The sequence below is a fragment of the Meleagris gallopavo genome, chromosome 2 (genome assembly GCF_000146605.3).
Source record: "Meleagris gallopavo isolate NT-WF06-2002-E0010 breed Aviagen turkey brand Nicholas breeding stock chromosome 2, Turkey_5.1, whole genome shotgun sequence".
NCBI lineage: Eukaryota > Metazoa > Chordata > Aves > Galliformes > Phasianidae > Meleagris > Meleagris gallopavo.
In genome coordinates, this window is record NC_015012.2 from 41,874,064 (window position 1) to 41,886,884 (window position 12,821).

General features: G+C 40.9%; 1 long non-coding RNA gene across 3 annotated transcripts; it reads left to right on the forward strand.

The window, feature by feature from the left end:
* Positions 1–3,722: 3,722 nt before the first annotated feature.
* Positions 3,723–12,505, forward strand: LOC109366037. Of its 3 annotated transcripts, XR_002112032.2 has the most exons (4): positions 3,729–3,861; positions 8,039–8,163; positions 8,970–9,129; positions 10,663–12,505. It is a non-coding gene; the product is annotated as an uncharacterized LOC109366037 (long non-coding RNA). The 3 variants fall into 3 exon arrangements; XR_004158883.1 differs by having other exon boundaries at positions 3,723–3,861; positions 8,039–9,129; XR_002112033.2 differs by lacking the exon at positions 8,039–8,163 and having other exon boundaries at positions 3,738–3,861.
* The last annotated feature ends 316 nt before the right edge of the window (positions 12,506–12,821 follow it).

Here is a 12,821-nt window from a genome sequence, read left to right on the forward strand (position 1 = left end):
GGGACCATTAACATGTTGTGTTGTTTTTGAAGTATCTGTCTGCATTAACATAGGGCATTGTAGTGCAGATTACATTGAAATGCTGACTGCTCTGTGGTAGTACTGCTGGGAGAAAAGCATTCAATCCTGCAGTAAAGGACTGGGCTAATTTAGAAAAAAAAATAATATTTTTGATATTACATATGGTCTTCTTGACTACTGAAGTTATATATTTATTCCCCACCAACATCTGGTACTTTTGTTTTCCACACGAAGTTTTCACCCCAAACAAAGCAGCTAGAATTACAAACAGCGCAAGAGCTTTGACATTAAAACCATCTTCTTCCTGATAAATCTCTCGCCCCTTAGGAGAGCTGGAGTAGGAAACATCACAAATTTAAGCTTCAGATTTATAGAAAACGTAGAGTGCTGTGGGTGAGGCCAGTTTTCTTTGCAGCAATCAGCCTTGCTTAAGGGAAATCAGTACTTCTGAGCTGCTAAAAACCATAAATTTAGAACATGGCAAGGTCAATGCAATATGATAGCTGTACCCTTGCCACACTAGATTTTTACCTTTATGTTTTCAGAGCTAATCAAGCCCCTCCGTGTGTTTGCATTTGTCCCTTTATGGGTGCAGACTCAAAGTGGGTATGAGCGATGTATTTTTCCTACACTGCTACCTTCTTCTCTCCTGCCCTTTGTTCTCTTCACTAAACAAAGACACTTCTCCCACCCGGCTTCCCCTCCTCTCCTGGCAGCAGCTCTCCTTTCCGCTCCTTTCCCCCCACATCACCGTGACCCCTTCCCCCACTACTGCCCCTCTCCTTCCAATGCTGCCTTCCCACCTCCCTCACCAGCAGGCCCTGCTCTTGGTTCCCACGGCCCTCTGGAGCTGCGTGGCCACAGCCAAGCTTTCTTTTTTTTCTTCTCGTGGGGAAATCTTGGAGTATTTGAAGTCCCACTGATAGCAGACAAAATGACAAAGAAGGAACCATCATCATGCTGTCATTAAGCACAACTGTATTTTCTTCCAGAGGGACATACACAAGTCCAGGAAAGGCTCCATGAAACTTGCATGCAAATATGCTAAATTGTTGCTTCAGCCATTTGTATAAAATAAAGGACTTTCTTTCCTAATTTGCCTAACAGTGTTTTTAGAAGCACATTTATGCCCGTGACGAAAAGTGTAGTTATAAAAATCAGTTGGTGTTGCACCTCTTAAAATTGTCAGAAATCCTTTATGTGCAGAAATAAGACTCTTTTCAAATAATTGGACAAACTTTTAGCAAGGAACTAGCTGCCAGCATACAGGGAGTCCTCAGCTGCATGGTACTGACCTGCTGCTGTGGTGGTGGTCTGCATAAAAGAGGTACAGCCACTTGGATAAGAGAGAGAGAATGAACAGCTATAGGTTTCCCAGCATTGGAAGGACAATACAAATAGCCCAAATTTCTCATCAGAATCATGAACATCTCTCATAGCCACCATATTAAGATGAGAAGAATAACTGCCAAAAGTAATCTGAGCAACCAAGAACCGCGTTTAAAGTGATGTGTCTCTTCTACCTATTCACTGTCTTTAATATGCTTACTATTGCAAATGAAGCACCGTTCTACTCAAATTCTCGCAACGGTTTTAAACCCCAGTTTGCTTCTAGTTTATGCTGAGATAATCAGTGTGTGATTTATCCTGGTGTGAATGGGATGAGCAGCAGTCTGCTATGGTCCCTTGGGTTGCCGGGCAATGCTGAGGAAGCTGAAGGTGCCTACGCATTCATTATCTCCAATATCAGAGATCAAAAGAGTCAAGCGTTGCACTGCAGCACATAAATGACTTTGTAGAAGAATTCTTGTGCTTCCTTAGGAACCTACAAAAACTGGCAGACACCAGTAGGCACTAAAAACGTTTCTCTAAAAGCTCACTTCTGCTGCCTGTTCGCATACCTCTCTGGGACAGAGCAGAAATTTGCTGGTGTTTCCACCTGAATCCTCCTCCCACGCATTGAAAACAATGAAATTCTACTTGAATTAGGTCAACAAGAGAGGCAATATAAAGGGGCCCTTAGGATTCAGTCTTTTAATCACAACTGTGACAAAATGCTGTCATCCTTCCCAGCAATTCTCAAGCAATTTACAGTACAGCAGTGTAAGAGGAGGAAACCTTCCTTTGTGAGGAGACTTAACTAGATAACTGGAGATCTCTGACTTTGCAATATGAAACAAATTCTAGTGATCACTAGTTTCACTGTCATCCCGAAGCCATTTGGAAGCTATGTTCTGACCATGACATTGCATCTCATGTTATTTGGAAACCAAAGGCAGTGCAGACTTTTGACAAGGAGGCATTTCAATAGAACTGTGTGAATGCACACCAGCAGCCCCATCAGTCTTCAACAGGAGCTTAAGGATATTTACTGTAGGAGCAATCTAAAATCACTTACTCTGGCTGATATGTGGCTTGGACTGCTCCCCTGACGGAGTTTCCTTCCTGAATTTAAGACAGAAAATAAATTGTAGGGCAGCTTTTCCTGCAGAGGTACTGGAGTCCCTTTCCTCAGATCTAGCAGATGTCTTGGAATATTAGAAAAGAAATATGGAATTAGGAACTTGGGAAAGAGCAGAAAAAATTCGGAGAGAACTTCTCAAAGCAAAGAAGACCTAAGGAAGAGGTTAGGTTGTTGTTTTTTTTTAATTGTTCTTTGAAGTCATTGTTGGTCTGATTTCGTGTTAAACAATAGCATAAATGTAAGATTTTGTGGGACTGCCAGTTCAAATATTTATCTGCATATGAAGAAGGGTAATTTACAATGTACGGAGAAGGCAGGTTAAGTAAAGGCCAAGAAAATACCTAATGGATTAATGCTGTCTTCAAGAGACTGTGATATTCTGAACTTATATGCTGGTATATCAATGAATGCCAAAACCAAATCATTGTTTCAAAATATGTTCTGAAACAAAAGATTTGAGATATTCCTAAGCTCTTATGAGCACTACAAAGAAACTCTGTATATTTGAGTCTGACTTCTGAAATATTACAATTCTTAGAACTCTCATAGGTTGTATCTGCTCCCTCTCAAGTCAATAACTGCTTTGCCACTACCATTGCAGTCTTCAAACCTTGGACATTTGAATATTAGCATCCTTCCTCTAAGATGCTTAAACAACTGGAAATCCTGAGGCATTTTTGTACGGTAATTGTCTATCACAGCACTGCTGATGAGAAAGGATTCTTATGGCACCCATCCAGTAGAACCTTGTTTACATTTCCACTAATTCTGAATATGAATGTGCAATTTACCTCATCATTGAATGCAGCCATTCCATAGAGAAGTTACTGGCAACGTTTAAAAACCAAAGGGAACCAGTACACACTTTGCTGCTCTTTTGGGGAATACCTACCTTTCTCTCTTTCTTTGACAGACATTCCCAAAAGAGTGATGTGTAACAACAGTCCACATACATTCTACAGGCACATTGCAGAGATGCTGTAGGATGTGGGAAGGCTCAAAACACACCTTATGCTGAAACAATGAGAAAATGAGACTCTAGGGAGGCAAAGGGCTTATACAAAGCAGGTATGACTGAAGAGTCCAAGCATTATCAGTATTAGGAGGGCCTTAGGTACTAAAGAGATCAGCTAGGGCAGATAACTGCCTTGTCACTGTATGGGAACTGTTGATCACAGCCTGAACCTCTGATTGAACACAGGCGAGCAATGAGTCAGCCACGGGAGCAAAGGTGAAGGCAATTCACCTGTGCTACTGGAAGGGGTGGAGCCTGGCTCCACCTCTCCTAGATCCCATTTAAAAGCTGACTAACACTAAGAAAGGATCTGTTTCTGGAGATTGCTCCTTGTGGAGTTTACTGTGAGCCTGTGACACTGGTGAGCATTTCTGTTTATTTTGATTATCTTTCCACTGTGATAATCTTACTAAACCTAATCCCTGTATACCTATTGATTGTATGACTATTGATTGTACAATCACCAAGAGGTCATTTTTCTGTGGTTGGATGTGCTTCCAGCTGCTGGTTACTTCTGTAGGCAGAAGTTAGGATTGTTTTCCTGAAGGGACCTGCAGTGCTGCCCAGTCACGGTAGTGTTACAACAGCTAGGTGTTAACCTCTCAGCTGATTGTCTGTTGTTGAGATACAGCTGTGTGGCTCCATGCTGAAGGTCTGGGAAAATCTGAGTACACAGTGAACGCTGTCATAATTTACAAAAACAAGAAAGTGATTTACTGTACTGCAGCTTATGTAGACAAGGGCAATTCTGTTAACTGAGGAGCTGTGGCATATGTGATCTATTGCTATATGTGCACATGATCTTGTATATTTATTCACACAAAATGTGTAGTTGGAGCATATGTATGATTTGGTTTTCAGTAGGAGGATTTTTAAACCTGGTTACTAAATGCTATTAGGGCAACGATCATTGCATTTAATTTCTGATGCTATCAAAAACAAAAATATACTCTCATTACAAATGTAATACCATATTCTGAAGTTGTATGAGAATATACTCATCTTCTACATAATGTCATCCTCGTCAAGACACCTTGCCTGACAACAAACCTCATTACTCTAAATTTCAATTTGTTCATGGTGTCACTTGAAACAAACTTACAAGCATCGACACGCAAGAAATAAGATGGGATGCTGGTTATTTCACTCCTATAAAATGTGTCAGTTAAGGCAAATATTTACCAGCTGTAAGCCAATTGTTAGAAACCAAGGTTGGAAAGTGAAAAAGATAATGCCACAGTGGAAAGCACTGGGTGCTGTACGTCAGTACGTGTGGATTTATCAGATTAACTTCTGTTGTGTTCCTGTGGAAATGACTCAGAAATGGTAAGTGCTGTAGTCATCGTTCCCAGCGAATCTGCAAGAAGGGAAAAGACTTACTGAAAAGCTAAGGTGTTTTTTTTTCTTCTTTGTTGTTTTTAAAAATTATAGCATACACACCAATTTGCAGTTGGATGGAAAATTGTAGTGAGTCTGTAATTTAAATTTGAAAATTATAACGTGTCAAGTTGTAGAATTCTGCTTGGTTTAGCTGACTTATGCTCAGCAGAGCCTCTCCAGTGAAAACAAAGCTTAGGCAGAAGAGTAGTACTTAATATTTGCATGCTTCTTTTTTTAGACTAACGAAGTGTGAGATCAAAGCCCTTCAGGGGAATAGCTGGAAGGAAAAGAACTCATTTCAGGCTGTTGCATGGCAGTCCTTCAGCTGGCCGGGCAACAGACTTGGTCTCAATGATTAGACTCAAAGTCAACTGCCTGTGATAGTGGTATAAACTAGAAATCCATCTTAAGTAGAGACAGCTCAAAAATTCAAATGTTCTTTTTTGTTATATACCTAGCTTTAGCAAAAGAGGTTATTTTTAATCCACCAAAGACACCTTTGACAAGAGAAAAACTTCTAAATGACAGCAGCTCTTCATGACACAAGGCTCTTGACCATCTACTCTTGTATTTCTTTTCAGTGAAAGCATTTTCAAAAAGTATTTCTGTATCTTTTCATTACTTTTTTCTTTTCTCTTGATGGGTGGATAATGGGAAAACACGGAAGAATTACTGCAAAAGTAAAATTCCTTGTTAAATGTGATTGGTGTACTTCACAGTGTTTTAAGTCAACACCCCTTTCCAGAAGAGCATATTCCTGCTGACTTGCCTCTCTATGCAAGGTTTTGTCAGTTCCCTAAGAAAAGTGCAGCTTCTAGCAACCTATAAAAAGAATCTCTTTTTCTTACAAAGTCTCTTAGAGCTGAGACTTTGTAGAATGAAGAAGATCATTTCAAAACAAGTATGAAATGGCAAATGCCTTTCTCCTCCAGAGGTTCCTCAGGTTTGCCCTTTTGAAGAAGGCTTTCCTCAAGTTCATTGCAGCTGGAGGAAGGAATTCCTCCAGCGCTACGCACAAAGATCTTCAGGCAGACATGGAAGGGCCAATGCTGATAAGATTTCTACTTTAAAGCCTTGTTATACAAATATAGGAATATGAGTAATTAGAAACTTTAGGATTTAGCATCAGAGTTTTTCAATTGAGGCATCCCAAATATATTTGTTGGAAACACCCTGGGGATGTTTCAAATCTGCTGGGAATCATGTTTTCCCCTGATCCTTCCCTAAGCCATTGGCAGTATTAGAAAACTGCAGTTTTATTATACTCTGCAATCAATCAAACTGTGTAAACTTAAATCCAAGTTTGAGCTTGTATGCTGATGTGCATTTCACATACAGAATAAAGAGGAAAGGCTCAGAAGGGAGTCCAAAAGGGGAAGATTTGCAGATGTCTGCAACCATTGGTAGGGAAACAAACTGTTGTCTTGTACGAGTTCAATGTTACTGATTTTCGGTATATAACTTAGAAGTAGTGTGGGACCGTGTAAGAAGTTCAAGCTACTCCTGCTGATTATAAAACCATCCTTGATGGTCAGTCTTCAGTTCTGCAATTGCCTATATACTTGAGAAATATGTAGGAAAGAGGGAAACAAACTGATATTAATAGGAGCTGAGTAATGTATAATCCCAGCAGAGAAGTTAGTGTGCAGTTCTCATGGGGGTCAGGTTAAAATTTTTTCATCTTTAATGTTACATACTGTGACATGGAAAAGACTTTACTCTGTTTCCATTCTTCAGATGGCTTTTATAAGGCAGTGTGCATCATAAAGCCCAGAGAAGATGCATCTCTACCTCTCATGACAGCTGGTTTCTTCTAGGGAGAAATATTTATAAGGCTTCCTGCTGGAGGGCAGAGCTGTGTGCATCTATCTCATTGTTTTCGTCTGTCGACTTGGCTTTTTTTGTCTTCCTTTGTTTGTAATATTTAAGCAGGAAAAAAAAATAAATGTTTGTGGCTAAACTTAATAACTTTAATAACTTAAATTCTGAAATTGCTTTGCTTGGTGTGATTGAGGCTAATAGAGTTAGCTGGATGAGTACAGCTGAGACTATCTATACTTGTCTGTGTCTGGGGCCTGATAGGAAACGGAGGCTGGAAGGGCTGAGGTATCCCAGTTTAAAAAGCCTTTTGGCTTTGGTAGGACTTGTGTGTATTTAGCATCAGTAACGAAGAGGTAACTCATCTGAGTGCTTAACTTATGGTGGCTGGGTTGGGTGAGTTCTGAGCTGGTTTGGTTCTTGCATGTGGGTATAAATGAGGGGAAGGTGGTGATGTGTACCTGGTCAGATGTGACAGCATGGAGAGAGAGCAGATTTCCTGTGTGTTTGAAGATACCTCTAGGAGGGATAGGATGAAAGTTACACGGAGTAAAATGTGTGCAGCATGTGAGGAAAAAGGACAGTTTGTGAGTGAGAAATGTTTGCCTATATGAGTGTTTCCTAAGACTAGTAAAGGAAATTTCAGTATTTATGGACATTTGGAAGGGATCTGTATAAAAGGAGGCCTTTGCCAGACCCTGTAGAGAAATGGTTTTTGTCTCTGTTCGACACTGTCTATGGATATTTGGATGAAGCACGGTGACTTTGCTTGGAAATACATGGGGCAGCCAAAAGCTTCTAGCTAGTCATGCCTCCCTGAGAGATCAGCTTCCATAAAACCGAGTTCCTTTAAAGAAGGTGCCATACCGTCAGGACATCTGTCTCAAGAAAGGGAAGGAAACACCGAGGGAGGAGGATTGCTGTTCATTAATTGCATCATATTGAGCTTGCAGGCAGACAAGTACTTGAGACAGCCAAAAGGTGGAGATTTTTAGGTTCATCCCCCAGCTTTTCTTTTCCTCCCCCTTCCCAATAGAAGTGCTTTGCCAAAACCTTGCTATGGCAACACCAGGGGCTTTAAAGAAGAGTTGGAACCAAAGAAAGAATTTCAGGAGCTTGATTAACTTCAGTCCTGTCTTTTCTGGAGGCTTGAGAATTCAGTGTTGTGTACAGCGAGAATAATGATATGAGTGTGCTAGATTGCTGTGAAGAACAACACTGACTATCAAAAATTACCAGTTTGTACTTGCTCAGGAGGTTATTGTTGAAAGATTTTATACAACTGGATTCTTAACCATAAAAAAGAAGGTTACCTCTGATTTTTTTTTTTTTCTTTTTAGCTATCTGAGGAAAGTAGCCTGTGGAGCTGTCATTAACTTCAGAAATAAGTGATTGACCTTCTTCAATGACCTTATGTGCACAGGAGAACATAAGAGTTCTTGGAAGAGAGAAGAAGCTTCTTTAGGTCCAGGGAGTAAAAAGAAACAGTTGAACCAGTTCTAATCTGCGGTTCCAGCCTGAGAATTTGCTGATAGGCTGTAGGAATCAGTGCTGAGCATAGGAAATTTAGTGAAGTGTTTTCAAAATTGTGCCTCTACAATGTTTGAAAGTTGTTAACTACTGATGTTTAAGGTGAAAACATAGCATAGATTTTCTAGGCAAGGGAGCTGTATGTTTTCCTGGCAATCTGCAAGACTCAGGAATGCAGTGAGCATCTATGGTTCTGAGCTAGATATAAAAAGTAGTTCAACAGGAATGAGCAATTCTGGTTAGTAGAAAGAAACATTTGAAGTTGTATCTGCTTACAGAAAATACAACTGTAAGTCTTCGTGCTTTGGGGAAATAACTGATCAACAGAACCACAACAGCAGTGCTCTCTGGCTGGAGGCAGTACAAAATAATCTGCATAATTAGGGGTGAAGGGTCACATCTTCCTATGTAGCTGCCAGACAGGACACCAGACTACATAGCTGCTGATCCTGGGTTGCAGCTGACATCCTCTTAGCAAGGGCAAGAAATATTTTCTGGCCCTGGGAAAGTGTCTGCCATGCAGCAAATTCAAAGAGGGGCTGAGGTATCTGTCACGTCTCCTAGGCATCCCTAGCACTGCCTCCTGCGGCAGTACTCTGCTGGTTATTGCACAACGTGCTCCCAACACATTCATCATTTGCTGTTCATTCATCATCTCTCTTGTATCTGCATGGGGTACTGACAGCACGGACTGCTAGACAAAAAGATATCACTCACTCAAAGTTTCTTTTTACTATGCAGAGTATTTGGAAGAGCAAAATAAGCCAATGCCTGTAGAGTGCTGGGACCAGGTGGAGCTAAAACAAGCCTAGGAGAAATGCAAGTGTTTGAAAAGAATTCAGCAGATTAGATGCATCCTTGTTAGAGAACCAGACCATAATTGCTTTACCTGAGAACAAAGGTAATGCATTGTTGTTTTGACAGTAATTATTTCTTGTTATGCATTATTAGCTTCTCTGATACTTATTTTCATTACAAATGGTTCCAGAGAAAACGTGGATATTACCAAAGACAATTGCTATGGAATGTTCTCACTATGAAGAGAGAAGCTCACTGAAGGAGAGATGCTTCATGTGAGACAGAGCGTCTGTCTCACAATCAACTCTCAGGGCTCCCAGTCTCTTGTGCTGTAGATTAAGTCAAACATCTTCTCCCAGATCACCCTCCATCAGGTGGCATAAGGCAGAAAGAAAAGTGATCAAGACCCATTTAATCTTTGCTAAGATAGAGAACTGTAGGAAGTGTTTCTATTTGTTGGAGCTTAATGAGTACATTTAGCAGAGAAAGGCTGAACATTTTGAAACATTTTACACTCTTCTTCATGAAGCAGAGATGCACAGTCTGCTCTGTATGTCCCGGAAGCTGCTCTTTGGTTTAGTTCTGCCTGACAAGAAGTTGGTATTGCCCATTGTCTCCCTGGGAAGACCAACAGGAGCTTAAAGGAGCTGCTGTGTCAGTAATTTCTCTTTTCTCTGCATTTCTGCTTATTCATTTAGACTTTGTTCAGATTTAGAATCATTGGCATCAGTCCAATTTTTCTGCTCCATGCAGTCCTTCTACCTTCTATTTTCCTCTTAGCGGACCTGTCAAGGATGGCATGCAACATGAATGCCAAATACATAATAGAAAAGAAGATTCACAGGAAAGCATGGCGGTGACTTTATCAGTTTGAGAGACTTTCACTCTCTTAAAAAATACTAATGAAAAAAACACGTATCAGCTGTGGAAAAGTCCTCAGTGGTGAAGCAAGTGCAGGCAAAGGTAGGTGTTGGACAGGTAGAATAGAGTGCATCTTGCAAAGATGTGGGGACAGTGGAGAGGCCTAAAAGGTGGGTCAGGTGATGTACAAGAGTCCTACCTGTGAGTTCAAATTGTATCCATGCAGAGTTAAGTTCCAGTCCTTTCCTATGAGCCAACTTAATCAACATGATGAAAAACCTAATACAGTTTACCACTACTGTTGGTATTAGTCAGAAGGTATTAAATGAAGTAAAGGGGAAAAAACAAAACAAAACAACACCATTGTGTGCCAGGTAGCTTCCTTACTATTTTTAACAGTAGCTACAACCCCAATGAAACAGCAGATAATTCAATTCCAGTAATCTCTCATAGGAAGTCCAAGTGTTTTTATTTTGTATGGATGGAGGAGCTACCTATCAAGAAATTGGGAAGTAATCTTGGCAATAAAGGGCTCCTAAGAGACAGCATTCAAGGCAAATGCTAATTGCAAAGTACAAGACAATTAAGACATAGTTGCAAGTTGCCAGCTGAATAGGAAAAAAACTTAGCCTTATTTATGATCAGTGTTTGTCTTGCATGTGGAGCAATGATGGAGAATGGAAGAAAAGTTTTAAACTGTAGGGGAAGAAAAAAAAAAGGAGAAAGTTAATTTTTTTTAAATATTGCCATTACAAAGACTTTTTTTTTTTTCTAGAGGCCTTATTACTAGGAAGCTGAGAAGCACCCAGTTTGTCTTCAGCATTATGGTAATCTCCATGAAGTGTTCAGAGGCAGGGGAAGGAGAAACTGTGGCTACCCTACTGCCTGTTATTGGTATTAAAGTGATCTGTTATTGGTATTAAAGCAATGCGAGAAGAATATGGCCTGTTTGATTCTTAACACTGCATTCCTTGATGAAGAGAAATAGTACCCAGGGCAAAGATGAGTATCAATTAAGCTATGTTGCTTTGGTTACTAGTAATGATGTCAGAAAATCTCAGGATTATTGCATTTAAGATGAACGTTAACTTTTTAGCTTACCTTGTTACATCTCAGAAAGAAATGTTCACTTCAGTGCACTTTGGAAACTATGTGCGCTGGAGTTTAGAAAACAAGATTATGCAGGGTCTTTCAATGGGACTTCTGCAAGGCTGTCTACAACAAGAGAAGTACTTTGTGCCACCAGACTCCTATGGGCTCTGAAGCAGAACATATGTTCAGTGGTCTGTGGTTGCTAGGTGGTTCTGCCAGGATAAAGCACTAAATAGCATCTCTTACTCTGCTACTATGCCTCTTTGCAGCCCCCCATGGTCTGCTTTATCTGTGGTTCTTCAAGCAGTGCTTGAGTAAGGGAGGTGGGTGGCTTTGACTGCTTGCTCCTGCTCAGGATTCCTTGGTTAAGTATCTCTAGTGTTGTAGAATTAGGGCAATATATGGTCAGGTTGAGGTTGGACTTGATGATCTTTAAGGTCTTTTCCAAGCTGAGCAACTCTATGAATCTATGAAGATGCTGGAAAGAATATTTCATCTAAAAACTATGAGTTTGGATCAAAAGTAATCTGCACTCAAGCCTGCTGATGCCATCCATTTTTAGCCAGACTCTCCCTTAAGGGCTTTCCTGTGAGCTTCAGCTTCTTGTGTTGTTTTCCCCGGTTGGTGCTGTCTAGTGCAGTGGGCGCTGAAGCCATTGGAAGTTCGATCATTGACTTTCATGAAGGAAACCTCAGGATCTGAGCGTTTGAGCTGGGGAGGGTACTTAGCAGTACTCAAGCAAAGATCTGACCGAGTCAACGGGAGTTTTGCCACCTTTGGAAAATGCAGGACGGCACTCTGCCTTTGCACTGTCCTCCCTCCTGCTACAGGGTGACAGCAAAACAAACCGAAACCAGTGTGTTGTACTCCCTTCAGCCTGCTTGAAAAGAAAATGTTTTTCAAAATTACAACTTAGGGAGAAAATCAGCTCTTAAATGTTGAAAAACCCTTTGAAAAACAGGGAATTTGAAACACAATTATTATCCCAGATAATCCCAATGCTCACACTATATGAACTTTAAAATGGGTTAAAAATGCTGTGTTTTTGCATACTGTCGTTTCCTCTTTAGGTATATGTAGAACGATGGGGTTACAAAAGGGTAACCCTTTTTGTATCATAAAGAGTTTATTCCAGAATAAACTTCAGGAATTTTCTTGATTCAGCTTTGCACATACGCTAGAATGAAATGTAACTAGGAAGTTTTGTATGCAAATGGAATTGCCATCGCTAATTGGTAGTTCCAAGAAGACAGCCCTCCCTGGGGTCCAGGCCAAAGCAATGGACAGACAAGGAAAAAAAAACTCCATCTCTTTTATGTGAAATCTATCCTTTTTCTTCCATACACTTTTCTTAATGAATGAAGAGGGCTGGCCATACGGTTTGATCTTTTGGGTTGTCCCGTGTGGAGCCAGGAGTTGGACTCGACGAGCTTTGTGGGACCGGGAATATCCTGTGCCCGTATGAAATACGGCAGTGCCCGGCGATGCTCCGCTCCACCGTGGGTGAAAGCGGCAGCGGGCAGCCAGGGGCGGTGCTGGGCTGGGCAGCCGGGCTCTCCGAGAGCTGGGGGCTGCTCTCGCCCTGCGAAAAGGAAGGCATCGCTACAAAGGGGCAACCTTTACGACTGAACTGTTCGGTTGGAGGAAGTTTCTTGGCTGTAAACTGTCATGCACTGCAGCTCGCGGTGAAAAGGCTCTGGGAGCGAGGAGTTTTCTCTCCTAAGAGAAACCGGAATGCAATTAAGATCAGAAAGGAGGAGAAGGAAATAAAATAACATCAGGAATGCAGGCTGAAGGGTAATTTTTTTGTTTGTTGTTTTTTTTTGTTTGTTTGTTTTGTTT